We start from the raw sequence: 15,079 nt of genomic DNA on the forward strand, positions 1-15,079 counted from the left end.
AGGTCAGGTGTCACTGCTCACACCGGAACACCATCTTGGTTACTGTGTGCTAGTCTCTACCACCCACTGCCCATATCAACAATCAATACACATTTTCAAAGCCCCAACTTCACCATGTGCTTATGACAGTGCTGAAGGAGCACTTTTCACCCCAGATTTATAGTCAGAGTTCTGTCTTAGGGATGGGACAAAGCACAAGCTTGATAACCCAGAAGTTCTGAAAGTCCTAGATCTGTCAATGACCACCTGACAGGGTTACTATGAGAGTTAGATCATGTCTGATGCTGCCTCTGACCTGGGGAATGGACTGCATTCTGTAAGTGGCTGCCAGTGTCTCCGCCATTATTGATCTTCCTCTAATCACTCCCTACCCCTTTGACTTCATGATATCAAGACAACTGGCTCCTCATTTCTCTTAAACAAAATGAAATTAGATCCTTACCTCAGAAAGAAATATTTTTCTTAAAAACTCTAAATAGAGAAAAACCCCCAAAATCAAAGTTTGAATTATGTAGGACGCCTTCATGATCAACAAACAAAAACCATACAGATAAGGATTAACAAATTTAATATCAACGTTTTACATTTCCATGCAACAAAAACACAATAAGAGCCAAAATGCAAGTGGCAAATGAAGAAATATCATAAAATATAAGAGAAACAAAGGTACAGTGCCCAAGATCTATAAAGAATTCTTACAGAATAGCACAAAAAAGGGGAAAAGAGAAACAAAAAGGCACTTCAGAGAAAATACAAATATTCTGATAACATGAATATCTGCTCCTCTCACCATCGTTCAGACAATTACAAACTGAAATGTTAAGAAAACAAAATGTACACTTTTCATATGAGTAAAAATAAAACAAGGCATGAGAATATAAAGCTGAGGCATCTCATGGAAGAGTGCTGGTGGGCATGTGAAGTGGTCCACTCAGCAGTACAATACGGTAGCAGCATCAAAACATAAAAAAGGCACATTCTACTATCCAGCGATTCCACCTGGGGGCACCTCAGACTCAGAAAATATGAGTCCCAAGCATAAATGGATATCAATCTATACCTAAGGAGACAGTCTTAAAGACCAACAGAGAGAAGACAGAACACTGGTGAAGGAGTAAAAACTATCATGACGGATCACTTGATAGCAAAAGTAGAAACCTGAAAGTAACGGAAGGTTATTTTAAAAGTGCTAAGAGGGAAAAACTCTCAGATACACTACTGCTCAAGAGTAAGGGTAACACAAAGACAACTTCAGAAAAGCAAAAGAGTTCATCTCCAAGGATACTAGCCAAAAGAATCGGAAAAAGTTGTTCTTCACAAAAAGAAAAAAAAAATTAGAAGGAATGGAAAGAGAAGGAAATGGTGAACATGTATTTAAATCAAATCCAACATATAAAATGCAACAATATCACATAAAATACAGCAATAACAATGACTGGGAGTTAACAACAGGATGGACTAAAATATCAAATGGCAGTGGGTTTTTAGATGGGAATGGCGTAACAAAATTAAGTGTCCTGACATCCTTTCATTGCTCATAATTCACATTAGACCTAGTCAAATCAGAAATAAGAGAATAAATATACTGTAAAACTTCCAAACCCACAGAGCAGTAGTTTTCAACCAGAGTCAGTGTTACTCCCCAAAGGACATTTGACAATGTCTGAAGACGTTTTTGGTTGTCATGAATGGGGGGGGGGGGCAGATGCTACAGGCATCTAGGGAGTAGAGGCCAGGGGTGCTGCTAAACACCTCTCAATACACAGGACAGTCCCCCAAAACATAGAACGGCCCAGCCCCAAGTGTCAATAGCGCTGAGGCAGAAAAACCCTGTTGTAGTAAGACAGAATAAAGAAAAGAAAATCAGAGTAATCCAGAAGAAGGTGGTAAGGGGGAAAGCACAGAAAAAACAGGTTAAAAAGAAAGTATAAAACAGGATGTCATCAATAACAATAAATGTAAATAGCCTTGAGAAGCCAGATAAAGATGCCACGTCGAGTGTACTAGAGCGTGTGTATGCGCAGACACACCTAAAGCAAAAGGACACAGAAGCAGAAGTCTGGAACAGACAAATCCAACCAAAGATTTTGTGGTTCTTTGCCAACCAGTGATAAACTTCAAGTACAACAGGGCAACAGAGCAATGGCAAAAAATGTCCATATTAACAGCATGCCTCAAAACGCAGCCAAACCAGCCAGGACTGTAAATCAAAATCAGCAAACTCAACTGTACTGGGAGGTGTTAATGAACCTCTTTCAGAAATGAAAATTCAGAAAAACTGACAGAGATAAGCAGGAGAGATGTAATTAGCTAGCCTGATCCAACAGTTGGATGAAGAGCCATGAAACAACTAGAGCCAAACAAATGCTTTCTAAGTGCAAATGGAACATTTGCTAATACTGATAATAAACCAGGCCAAAGAACAAGTTCAACCAAGACCAAACCACAGTATGACATAGACCACACAGCCCTTATTATTTTTTTTAAAGAGTCTTATTTATTTGAGCGAGAGTGAGCGAGAAAGAGAGAGAGAGCACGAGTGGAGGGGAGGATCAGAGGGAGAGGGAGAAGCAAACTCCCCTCTGAGCAGGGAGCCCAATGCAGGGCTCAATCCCACGACCCTGGGATCATGACCTAAGCCGAAGGCAGACACTTAACCGACTGACCCCAATCACCCCAGACCACAGCCACTTAACTAGAAAAGTGGTCAAGTTAAGAACCAGTAGCAGATACGCAAGTAATGAATCAGGGAGCTTTACATCGAAAAGTAGGTATGTACTGTATGGTGACTAACATAATAAAATAAATAAATAAATAAATAAATAAATAAATAAATAAGAACCAGTAGCAGAAAGAAAACCAAATACAAGAAAAACATTAAGTAAAACAAACTTCTATTTATTGAGAAAACAGAAACCTATTTCTCAGGATCAGAGATCAAAGAGAAATCTCAACAGAAATTTGAAAATACCTAGAACCAAACTGAACAACAGAAATGGTATATCTCAAAACATGTGGCAAATGAGGATGCAGCTAAGACAGTTCCTCAGAAAATGTTGGACTTTAATGCTTATGTTAAAAAAAGAAGACGGAAAGTTAATGAGTCCCATTCAACTTAACACTTAAGGGAAAGAACAAAGGAGTAAGCCAACAGGAAGCAGAGGTAGGTGATAATAAAGGTAACAGTAGAAATTAAAGACCAAAATAAAGAACATCCAAGGAGATAAAACCAAGTCTGTTATTTGAAAGACGTACTTTGACAAGAGTGACCCCCCAAAAAAAGAGAAGGCACACATTAGTGTATTGGTCATGAAAACGGGATTTTTTTTTTTTTTAAGATTTTATTCATTTATTTGACAGAGAGAGAAAGAGAGAGAGCACAAGCAGGGGGAGAGGCAAGCAGAGGCAGAGGGAGAAAGAGACTCCCCGCCGAGCAAGGAGCCAGATACAGGACTCGATCCCAGGACCCTGGGATCCAAACCTGGGCCGAAGGCAGCCACCCAACCAACAGAGCTACCCAGACATCCCTGAAAAGGAGATTTAACTAAGAAACAAGAAAGTTACCAAAATGGCAACAATGGATTTATCCTAAGAATGTAAAGACCGCAAAACATTAGAATGTCTATTGATGAAATAACCCATATTTTCAGATGAAAGTAGAAAACAGTCCCCTACACCCTGTCTCAATAAATTAAGAAAGTAACTTGAGGAACTCTCACCCAGACTCATGATCAAACTGCTCTCAGGTTCAAGTAGCAGACCCCCTTAACCTGTATGAATAAATTTTAAAAAATTTTCAGAAAGTGCTTTAAGGAAAGCTCCAACTCTTGACGAAAATTCTTAACAATTAGGAACACAAGGAATCAAAGTAAATATCACACCTAATGTGAAAACATCGATTTGTTCACTTTGAAGCCAAGACCAAGACCCGAGAAGCCTGCTACATCCACAGCATTCACCAGTGATGTGACCCACGATGTCACTTCTGAACACTGTGACTTCATCACCTACAGAAAAGGCCTCCTAAGGCTGCCCTGCCACCATACTGCATGTTTCCCATACTGGGTCTTCTGGGTACACTGGGGCCCGGGTGGCCTGTAGTTGTCCTGTGAAGACACAGAGAGCACCTTCGTACAGGTCTGTAGGGGAAGGATGCATGTATGTACTTAAAAGAAATGAGTCAGACATATATACACCATGCTACCACTTGGGGAAATTTTTTAGACACAAATATTCTGGAAGTAATGCCCTGGCAAGACACCTACCAAAGCTGTGATCATGACTGTCTTGGGGATATGGACACTGGTCCTTGAGGAGCAAAGGGAACATCCATTCAATCTATACTAGCCATTTCCTTTATTGCAGTAAGAATTAGATACCACTAAGAAAGTGAAATGACAACCCATCAAATGGGAAAAAATATTTACAAAGCATACGTCTAATAAAGGACTTATACATAGAAGATATAAAAAACTTACAACTCAATAACAAAACAACCCAAATTTTAAAAATAGGCAATGGATGTGAATTGACATTTCTCCAAAGACTTACAGATGGCCAATAAGCACGTGAAAAGATGATCAACATCATTGTCATCAGGGAAATACTAAGCAAAACCACAGTGAGATACCACTTCATAACCACGAGTGTGGCCAATATAAAAAACAGACAATAACAGGGTGCCTGGCTGGCTTAGTCAGTTGAGCATCCGACTCTTGGTTTCGGCTCAGATCATGACCTGAGGGTTATAGGATCAAGCCTCACGTCTGGCTCCATGCGGAGTCTGCTTGGGATTCTCCCTCTCCCCCCACCACTCTCTCAAAAATAAATAAATAAATAAATAAATAAATAAATAAATAAATAAATAAATAAATAAAATCTTAAGGAAAAAAAAAAGTTAAACATAGTTACGTGACCCAGCAACTCTATTCCTGGATATCTACTCAAGAAAAATGCAAAGGTGTGTCCACAAATTTGGACATGAATTAAGAGTTCGCAGCAGCACTATTCATGATAAACAAGTGGAAACTGAAATAAATGTCCATCGACTGAGGAATGGCTAAACAAAATGTAGAAATCCAAACAATGGAATATTCTTCAGCCACAAGAAGGAACAAATTACCAATACACGGTACGACAACATAGATGAACCTTACAAACATTATGCTCAGTGAAAGAACTCTGACACAAAAGACTACGTATTTTATGATCTCATTTATATGAACTGTCCAGAACAGGCAAGTTCATTTAGACAGAACATCAATTAGTGGTTGCTAGGAGCTGGGAGAAAGGGGGAATGACTACTAATGTGTATGGGGTTTCTTGCTGGCCTTATGAAAACATTTTGGAATTACAGTGGTGACGGTTGCACAACTTCGTGAATATACTAAAAGCCACTGAATTGTGCACTCTGGATGAATCATATGATATCATGAATTATATCTCAATAAACCTATAATAAGTAAATTTACACCTTCAAGAATGATGCCAGTGATCCTCAGCATAGATGTGTCCCCTATAAGGGACAAGTCTCTTCCACCCTGAACCAGAGCTCTTGACCTTGGTAGCACTTCCACTGGCTGCATCTGGAAATCCATGGGTGTTAGGTTGTCACAAAGATGGAGGCAGCAGAGAATGCTAGCTAGCATCACGCCCGACTGGGCTGGGGATGCAGATTTGCTACCATGCTCAGGACCACCGCATGATGCTTGACCACCTCGTGTACCAAAGTCCCTGCAGGTATCAACCTGGGTACCTTAGGACAGAATAGTACTTCATGTGTTACAAGACATTAAGGTAAAGGTGCCTTCATTAAGGAAAAGCAAGCTAAAAAGAAATCAGGACAGTCCCCTGAATTTATGGACTCATTCCCTATTCTGCATCTCCGTGACAAAAACTGGCCATTCCAACTATACCCTTTGTCAATGAGGGCCTGAGGGCCATAGTGAGATTACTGCAAAAAAGAACAAATGATCTGGGGCACCTGGGTGGCTCCATCGGTTAAGCATCTGCTTTTGGCTAAGGTCCTGATCCCAGAGTCCTGGGATCGAGTCCCTCATCGGGCTCCCTGATTGGCAGGGAGAATGCTTCTCCCTCTACCCCTCCCTCTTGCCTGTGCTCTTTCTCTCTCATGTGCATGCTCTCTCTCTCTCGCTAATATATAAATAAAATCTTTAAAAGAAAAATGATCATCAGTATATAGGAGGACATTAGGGCAGACTTTGGAGAAATATTAGGGAATTTAACATAGGAATCACACTGAATTTTGTTAAGGTTGTTTTTAAAACATCTCAGATGGGGGCACCTGGCTGGCTCAGAAGAGCATGCAACTCTTGATTTGGGGGTTCTGAGTTCGAGCCCCACACTGGGTGTAGAGAGTACATAAATAAGTAAAACTTTAATAAATAAACTAAAATATCTCAGAGTACTGCCTTCCTACATATTCATGTACTACTTTAGTAGTACAATACAAAATCTATGCTGTGAAACATTCACCTTGATGCCATTCACATATTTTGGGGGTCCCCTGTGTCTCCCCCACTCTTCTTCTGACACTGTCCTCAGATGTCCACCATTCCGCTTGTCTGAAGCTCCAGTATTACCAATTTTCCCCAGCCTGTCCTTCTCTTCCTCTTCTTCTTCTTCCATCAAAGAAGGTGGTCTCCAAGGCTTTTTTATACACTGAATGTTGCCCCAGCACAGGCTGAGACTTCAGGTCTGAAGAACTCTTTTCTGTAATAAATTGTCCTGATGCTGTTCCAGGCCATATCACAACGGGTGACTGATCCTTGGCTTGTGACTAAAGGCCAGCTCATCTGAACAGCCCAGGTCGCCTTACTGCGTAAGTGCTTAGAACCTGCTTTCAAAGTACTATCTTTTTCCCTTTTCTATTTAATACACTTGGTCTGGGTCCACTTCCCCAGCACTCATCGTTCCAGCAACATCCACATATACCTCACCTCATTCAGTTTCACTGAAGACAGAAAATTCTTACTGTCCCTTCTTAATTCAAACCTTCAGCACTGAACTGCTTCCTATGTCTTCTAAAGTACCGTGCCCAAGTACTTAAATATAGAAATATATATTTTTATATAAATGCCTTTTCTTTTAAAAAGAAAAGATTTTATTTATTTATTTGAGAGAGCGAGCAAGAGCGAGCATGAGCTGGGGAGGAGCAGTGGGAGAGGGAGATGCAGACTCCCCACTGAGCAGGGAGCCTGATGATGGGCTCAATCCCGGGACTCTGGGATCATGACCTGAGCCAAAGGCAAATGCTTAACCGACTGAGCCACCCAGGTGCCCCTGCCTTTTCTTTTATTGATTCTTTATACACACATAAGACTGAAGGATTTTTAAGTCACATGGATATTTAATATTATCTATAAAATTCCTTTTATTGAATTTGAACTATTGATCACAAAGAGTGAGCATTACACAAAAATTAACTCAAAAGAGATCACAGGCCTAAATATGAAGGCTGAAATCATAAAATACTTAAAAGAAATACAGGCATAGATTTTGGGAAACGGTACAACACAAGAGCATAAGTCACCAAAAAAAAAAAAAAAAGATAAAACTGACTAATCAAAATTAAAACATTTGTGCTTCAAAAAACTTCACTAAAAAAGTGAAAAAAAGTAAAAAACAAACAAAAAACAAAACAAAAAAAACCCACACAACCCTTGGAGAGGCACCTGGCTGGCTCAGTTGGAAGACCGTGTGACTCTGAATTTCAGCATCACTAGTTAAAACCCCACATGGGGTGTAGGGATTACCTAAATAAATAAAACTTTTTAAAAAACCCCACAGAATAGGATAAAATATTTGCAAATTATATATGTGATGAGGCACAGGCATCCAGAATAAATAAGTCTTTTTTCCTTTAAAGATTTTATATATTTATTTGACAGAAGGAGAGAGAGCATGCATGCGGGTGTGCGCATGCGCTCACAGGCACACAAGCAGGGGGAGCAGCAGGCAGAGGAAGAGGGAGAAGCACGCTCCCTGCTGAGCAAGGAGCCCAACTCAGGGCTCAATCCCAGGACCCAGGTGGCTCAGTTGGCTGAACATCTGCCTTCAGCTCAGGTCATGATCCCAGAACCCTGGGAGGCAGTACCATCATCAGGCGCACCCTGCTCAGCTGGGAACCTGCTTCTCCTTCTCCCTCTGCATCTCCCCTCTGCTTGTGCTCTCTCTCCCTCAAATAAATAAAATCTTTAAAAATACAAAAGATCAGGAACCCTGGGTGGCTCAGTTGGTTAAGTGTCTGCCTTCAGCTCAGGTCATCATCTCGGGATCCTGACATAGAGCCCTAAATTAGGCTCTCTGCTCAGCGGGGAGTCTGCTTCTCTCTCTCTCTCATTCTACCTCTGTGCATTCTCTCTCCCTCGGTCTCTCCCAATTAAATAAATTTTAAAAATCTTTAAAAAAAATAAAAGATCAATAACCCACTTAATGAAGAGGCAAAGGATCTGAATTGATAGTTCTCCAAAGAAGATATATAAACAGCCAAATAAGCACAATGAAAAGATGCTCAACACCATTAACTTTTACGGAAATGCATACCAATACCACACTGAGATACCACTTCACATCCAGTAGGATGGCTATAATCTGTTCCACTCCTAGGTTGTGATCCAAGAGAAATGAAAACATACATCTACCAAAAAAAAAAAAAAGCAGCAGCATACATGAATGTTTACAGAAGCATTATTTATGATATTCAAAAAGTGGAAACTCCGAAGTCCATCTACTGATGAACTGATAAACAAAATGAGGTATGTCCACATAACCAAACATTCTCATCCATAAAAGTGAGCTAGGTACTGACAGATGCTATTCTACTACACAGATGACCCTTGAAAGCATTATGCTAAGTCAAAGAAGCCTCCCAAAAGGACTATATATTGTATGGCCACTTACATGAAATGTCTAGAATAGGCAAATACATAGAGACAAAAAGTAGATTAATGATTGTCTAGAGCTTGGAGGGATAAGAGACGAGGAGTGACTGCTAATGGGCATAGGTTTTGTTTTTGGGTATGATGAAAATACTTTAAAATTCATATGGTGATGGATGCACAACCTAGTGAGCATTACTAAAAAACAATGAATTGTATACCTTAAACAGTAAATTGTATAGTATGTGAATTACATCTCAATAAAGCTATTTTTTTTTTTTAAATAAGGAGGTGGGGCACCTGGGTGGCACAGTGGGTTAAGCATCCTATTCTTGCTTTCGGCTGAGGTCATGATCTCAGAGTCCTGAGACTGAGCCCCACCTCGGGCTCCATGGTCCGTGTGCAGTGTCTACCTGAGATTCTCTCTCCCTCTGCCCCTCCCCATCATGTGTGCACGCTCTCTCTCTAAAATAAATAAATCTTAAAAGGGGGGGGCGTTGAGTTGGCTGGGGTCAGAACCACTAGTTTAGACCAACAAGAATGTTTCTGATACCTTAAAACTTCACAAGAGAAGTAACAGTTGTATAGGGATGTGCCAAACTTGTGTAGAATTCTACTCCCAGGCACTGACCTCTGAAGGACTTTACCTCAGTTTCCATGACCCGGCAGAAGGATCACTTGGGCTGAATGCCTGGAAGTTTGACATCAGTGGTGCCAGACCTCAGCTGTCCAACCCTAGCCAAATGGTTCCTGCCACCTCTGTGCAGCATCCATAATAATGTGTACTTTGTTTTAGTGATGCATCCTTTAATAAAAATAGTTTCCCACCAACCTTAGCTCTGTTCTAACAGTCACCCACCTGACTACCAATTGTGATAAACTGTGACTCCGTTTTGATGAACGACTGCTATGAGTTCTCAAGCCTCCCCCTTCTCCTACTGCCCCACACATAGGCAAGCTAACTAGAAAGCCTGGGTGCTTTCTTGTTGTTTTTAGCAGGACATTCACACCATGCAAGCCCCAGTAAATGGTAGGCCACCCTCACTCCAGTTCCACTCTCTAATCACAATTAAATCCCAGCCAGTCTCCTTTTCCTGATCTCTCAAGCTATTTTTGGATCACCATGGGAAGTCTGCCCTGCTCTCCCACAATCTGAATAGGTAATAAACCTTTTACTCTCTTGGGAGGTGGGTATGTGTGTAAAACGTAAAAAGAGAACGTATGTGCACATGTTTTCGGCAGGGAGAAAAGAAAAGCTAATGTGACGAAGTGTTAATAACTTGAGAATCTGGATGGTTTTACAAGTGTTTATTGAACTACTTTTCTGTGTGATACTTTTCAAAATAAAATCCTGGTTGGGAAGAAAGAAGCAATAGAATGGAGGAAAGTTCTGCTGGAAAAAACAAACAAACAAACATAGGCTTCGTATTCAAAACAAATTTTTACAAGCTCAAGTCCCTAAAAACCAAAAATTGTTTTAAAGATTTATTTATTTTGGAGAGAGAGAAGGTGCTCACATAGGGGAGAGACAGAGGGAGACAGACTATCAAGCAGACGCCCCACTAAGCACAGAGCCCAATGCTGGGTTCCATTTCGGGACCCTGAGATCATGACCTGAGCCCAAATCAAGAGTCAGTCGCTTCCAGGCCCTGGTGGCTCAGTCGGTTAAGCATCTGCCTTCCACTCAAGTCATGATCCCAGGGGCCTGGGATCCAGCCCCACACCGGGCTCCCTGCTCAGCCGGGGAGCCTTCCCCCTCTCCCCGCTCCTTCTCTCTCTCCCTCTCTCTCTCTCCCCTAAATAAATAAAATCTTTTAAAAAAAAAGTCGGTCGCTTAACCGAACCACCCAGGAGCCCCCCCCCCCAATTTTTTTATTGGCAAAGAATAACAGACGTTTCTGGGGTGATGGTAATTTTGATAAAGCTTTGGATTCTATTTGTCAAAACTCATCCAGTGGTACAATGAAGAGCTACACATTTCACCCTTTCACTGTAAGTCAGTTTTGCCTCAAAAATTTCAAAAAGGTGTTTGGGGGGGAGCTCTGTAAAATCTGCAACTTCCTTTAAATGTTCCCCCCAAAAGATTAATGAATGGTTGAAAAGATAGAGGAAAATACATGGGATAAAGCAAGTATACCAGATGTTAATGGGTCGGTATAAGGTCGCACAGGTACTTCAACTTCTCTATATGTATGAAAACTTTCCCCATGAACTACTGGGGGAAGAGGCGTTGAAAAAATGAACCACTACACCAAGGAATCGGAAAATCAAACGGCCACTAAACGGGTGGAAAACGCGGCCCTCATTGGGAACAGCAGGAGCTGACTTTGCAGCTATTAGGTGGAGAGAAAAAAACAAGGGATCTGACACCTGCGGGGCTCCGTGGGAAATGGCACAGTCCACAGGCACAACGCGGCCACTTTGGCCTGAGACCCACCGACGGCGACCCACCCACTATCCGGCAGAAGAGCAGTCGACCCGGGGTTCGCCCCAGCGGCCGCGCCAGGACACCCGACAGACCAGGGCAAAACGGTCCCTGTGAAAGGACCGGCCGGATACGAGCGCGTAACCCCTGAATGACACGAAGGAAAGAGCTGAGGCGTCCACACCCGCAGTAAAGGCTGCGTCCTTAGTCTCTGGGGCAGCCGTGCCCGGGGCCGACCCGCGCCCCTGCGAGCCGGACGCGCCTACTCCCCTCGTGAAACCCGCCCGTGGACGCGCCGCACACGCCACGCCAGGATTCGGTGGACCCCTCCCCCGGCCAACATACCCTCCTACACACACACATCACCATCCCAAGGGAAAGTGAGGCACCGAGAGGTCGAGGGGCGAGGCCGGACTCACCTCGGCCGGGGAGTCGGCTAGACGCGAGGCGGCGGCCATGTTTGGGGCGGGTGCGCGTGCGCGCGCCGGGACCCGGACGTGTGCGTCCCAGGAGGCTCCGCGGTTCCCCCCTGCCGCGGACGGTGGAGACGGGTGTTTCGTAGCTCACGCCGCTCCTGGGGCTGCGTCAGGCTGTACTCCTCCGCCCGGGCCGGGATTGGCGGGGGTTCCAGACTCGCCTCCCCCCGCCCTGCGTCCACACCTCACTTAGCGCTGACCCCGCACTCGTCCGTCGACCGAGGGAGTTCTCCGGTAGAGCCGTCCCAGCTCCCTCTTTTATTTATTCACCCAGTTATTTATTGACATGAATAGACTCACGGTAATTTTTTTCTCCTATGGTTTTAACCCGACGCCATCATTATTGTACAGCCTTATTTTTATTTATGGCATATTTTATAACTTTAAATAACTTTAAAATAATTCTATACCATAATTTATTATTTATTTCTGAGAAAAATACGTTAAAATTCAGACAAGTACACCTCACTATTCGTTGACAATGTAATTATTTACTTAATCGAAACAAGCTACACAAATTTTTTAAAAAGATTTTATTTGTTCATTTGAGAGAGAATAAGAGAACACAAGCAGGGAGAGTGGTCGAGGGAGAGGGAGAAGCAGGCTCCCCAGTGAGCAGGGAGCCCAACGTGGGGCTCAATCCCAGGACCCTGGGATCATGACCTGAGCGGAAGGCAGCCCCTTAGCCGACTGAGCCACCGGGGCGCCCCAAGCTACACAATTTTGAATTAATAAGACAGCTAAGTATTTTAGGTAGAATATTAATAAAAATCAGTGAGTGCATTACAGAAAAATATATAAAAATTAGTAATAAGCAATTAGAAAATATGCTTTGAAAAGAAATACTTGTTCTCAATTTTATGTATGTATGTGTATAAAATAATTCCAATAATTCGGACATATACAAAAAAAATAATACTCATACTCCCACCATCCAGCATTAACATTGGGGCAGGGTTTGAGGTCCAGGGTACTAGGCTGGGATCCTCCAGCACAGCCTGGGAAAGGATAAGGAGATGGTTCTCAATCTCCTCCAATATATTTTTTAATTATAAAGGGGAAAACAGTACCTTGACAGTGGAGAAATCTGGCAGGCACCACTTGAACCATCACTTTTTTGGATTTCTTGTCAAAAATGCACCATCTCAATCTTATCAAAAACACCAGACAAACCCAAACCGAGTGACTTTATAGAAAATAAATGAGCAGTATTCTGCAAAAGTGTCAAGGTCATGAAAGACATGGAAAGACTAAGGAATTGTCACAGATTGGAGAAGACTAAGGAGACACCACAAATAGATGCAATGTGGGATCCTGGAACAAAAATGGACATTTGGGGAAAGACAGAATTCCCGTGAAGTCTGTACTTCAGTCATTAACATTGAACCAATGGTCATTTCCTAGTTGTTGTTTTTAACAAGTAATCTCTACACCCAACTTGGGGCTCGAACTCACAACCCCGAAATCAAGAGTTGCATGCTCTTCCAACTAGAGTCATCCAGGCACCCCAGTAATTTCCTTGTTTTGGTAAGTATATCATGGTTACCTAAGATGTTAACATTAGGGGAAGCTGGTGAAAGATCTACGGAAGTCTATTATTTTTGCAGCTTTTCTATGTTAAAAAGAATACCATAGGTCAGGCTCCTCCGCTATGAGCCTGCTTCTTCCTCTCCCACTCCCCCTGCTTGTGTTCCCTCTCTCGCTGGCTGTCTCTATCTCTGTAGAATAAATAAATAAAATCTTTAAAAAAAAAAAAAAAAGAATACCAAAGGGCACCTGGCTGGCTCAGTAGGTGGAGCATGTGACTCTTGATCTCGAGTTGGTGAGTTTGAGCCCCACTATGGGTGTAGAGATTACTTAATAAAATTTAAAAAGAGAAAAAGAAAACCATAGGCCCCAAATGGTATTACTTAGGCCAAGTCACCAAACCGGGACTTAATACCTATACTAACTGCACTCTCAGTCTCCCTCAGAAATGTAGTCCTAACCCGTTTTCAGGAATTTTCTGATCACCACCAAAAAGGTAATCTGTCACATGGGCCCTCTTCATCCCCCAAAGGAAGGCTAATCCACCTAGTAAGACCTAAGACCCTTTTGTCCCCAAATGAAGGTGACCTCACTAATAATCCTTTTTTTTTTTTTTATGACTTCCTTGTCCTGCCCTTAAAAACACTTTCTATTCTGTAGCCCTTTGGAGCTCCTATTTATTGATGGAATGCTGCCCAATTCATGGATCCTTTAATAAAGCCAATCAGAGTTCAAATTTACTTGGTTGAATTTTGGTTTTTAACATTTGTAAGATTAAAATTACTTCTAAAATAAAAATTTAGGAAGAAAGCTCTAGTCCTGGTGAGGGATAGAAACAGAAACATGTTCACCTTTAGCCCAGAAGGCTGACTTATAGCCTGTATAGTTCCTTAAGGATCAAGGAAGTGCTGGTTGTTACGTTCTTTAACCTGTGACTTGTGACTGCCTGTATACCTCACCGATAGTTAATACCAAGCTGAATGATAAGCACAAGAGAAATCTTGCAAAATAGTTTACAGAGTAGAAATTCAAAGAAGACATTTATGATTTAATACTGCCTGCACATTCCCTCCCCCTTGAGCACTAAGCATACAACCAAATTTCATACAGCAAAAATGCACCTCTTTCTGCCCACAGATACTGCCCCTGTGCTACTTAAACAAACTTACTGATTGCACCAGAAAATGTATTAAGAATTCTTTCTTGACCATAATGCTCAGTAATCTCACAACAGGCCTGTAATTATTCATATGCAAATAAATTCACCTTACAGTAGGCAAAAGGTTATATTGAACAGTATTGTGATTCGATTTTTGTAAAAAGGGTATAGAAAAAGAATTGGAAGACCAGAAATACAGTTTCTGGGCAAATCACAAATCAGTGAAGTTTTTGTTAGTGTTGTTTGAATCTTCTATATCCTTATCAATCTCCAACTACGTGTTCTATTAAATTACAGAGAGAGGAGTATTAAAATCTCCAACTATAATTATGGATCTAGTTTTCCTTTAATTCTACCAGGTTTTGCTTCATTTATTTTGGAGTTCTGTTGTCAGGTGCATACATATTTAGGATAGTTATGTCTTCTTCGTAAATTTCATCTTTTATCTTTATGTAATGTCCTTTCTTATCCTTGGTAATTTTTTTTAAAGATTTTATTTATTTGACAGAGGGAGAGACAGCCAGTGAGAGAGGGAACACAAACAGGAGGAGTGGAAGAGGAAGAAGCAGGCTCCCAGCGGAGCAGGGAGCCC

At 41.8% G+C, this 15,079-nt stretch overlaps 1 protein-coding gene across 1 annotated transcript in view; it reads right to left on the minus strand.

Annotated features, from left to right (window-relative positions):
- The window catches only part of ZSCAN18 (zinc finger and SCAN domain containing 18), a 51,651-nt gene extending 39,860 nt beyond the window's left edge, over positions 1 to 11,791 (minus strand). Inside the window, exon 1 of the mRNA XM_045773116.2 lies at positions 11,745 to 11,791. The gene's annotated coding sequence lies outside the window, so the exon portion shown is untranslated. The remainder of the gene's footprint in view (positions 1 to 11,744) is intronic.
- Positions 11,792 to 15,079: the final 3,288 nt, after the last annotated feature.

This window comes from Ursus americanus, chromosome 21, assembly GCF_024610735.1.
Source record: "Ursus americanus isolate L20-20 chromosome 21, mUrsAme1.1.p, whole genome shotgun sequence".
In the NCBI taxonomy this organism is placed as follows: Eukaryota; Metazoa; Chordata; class Mammalia; order Carnivora; family Ursidae; genus Ursus; species Ursus americanus.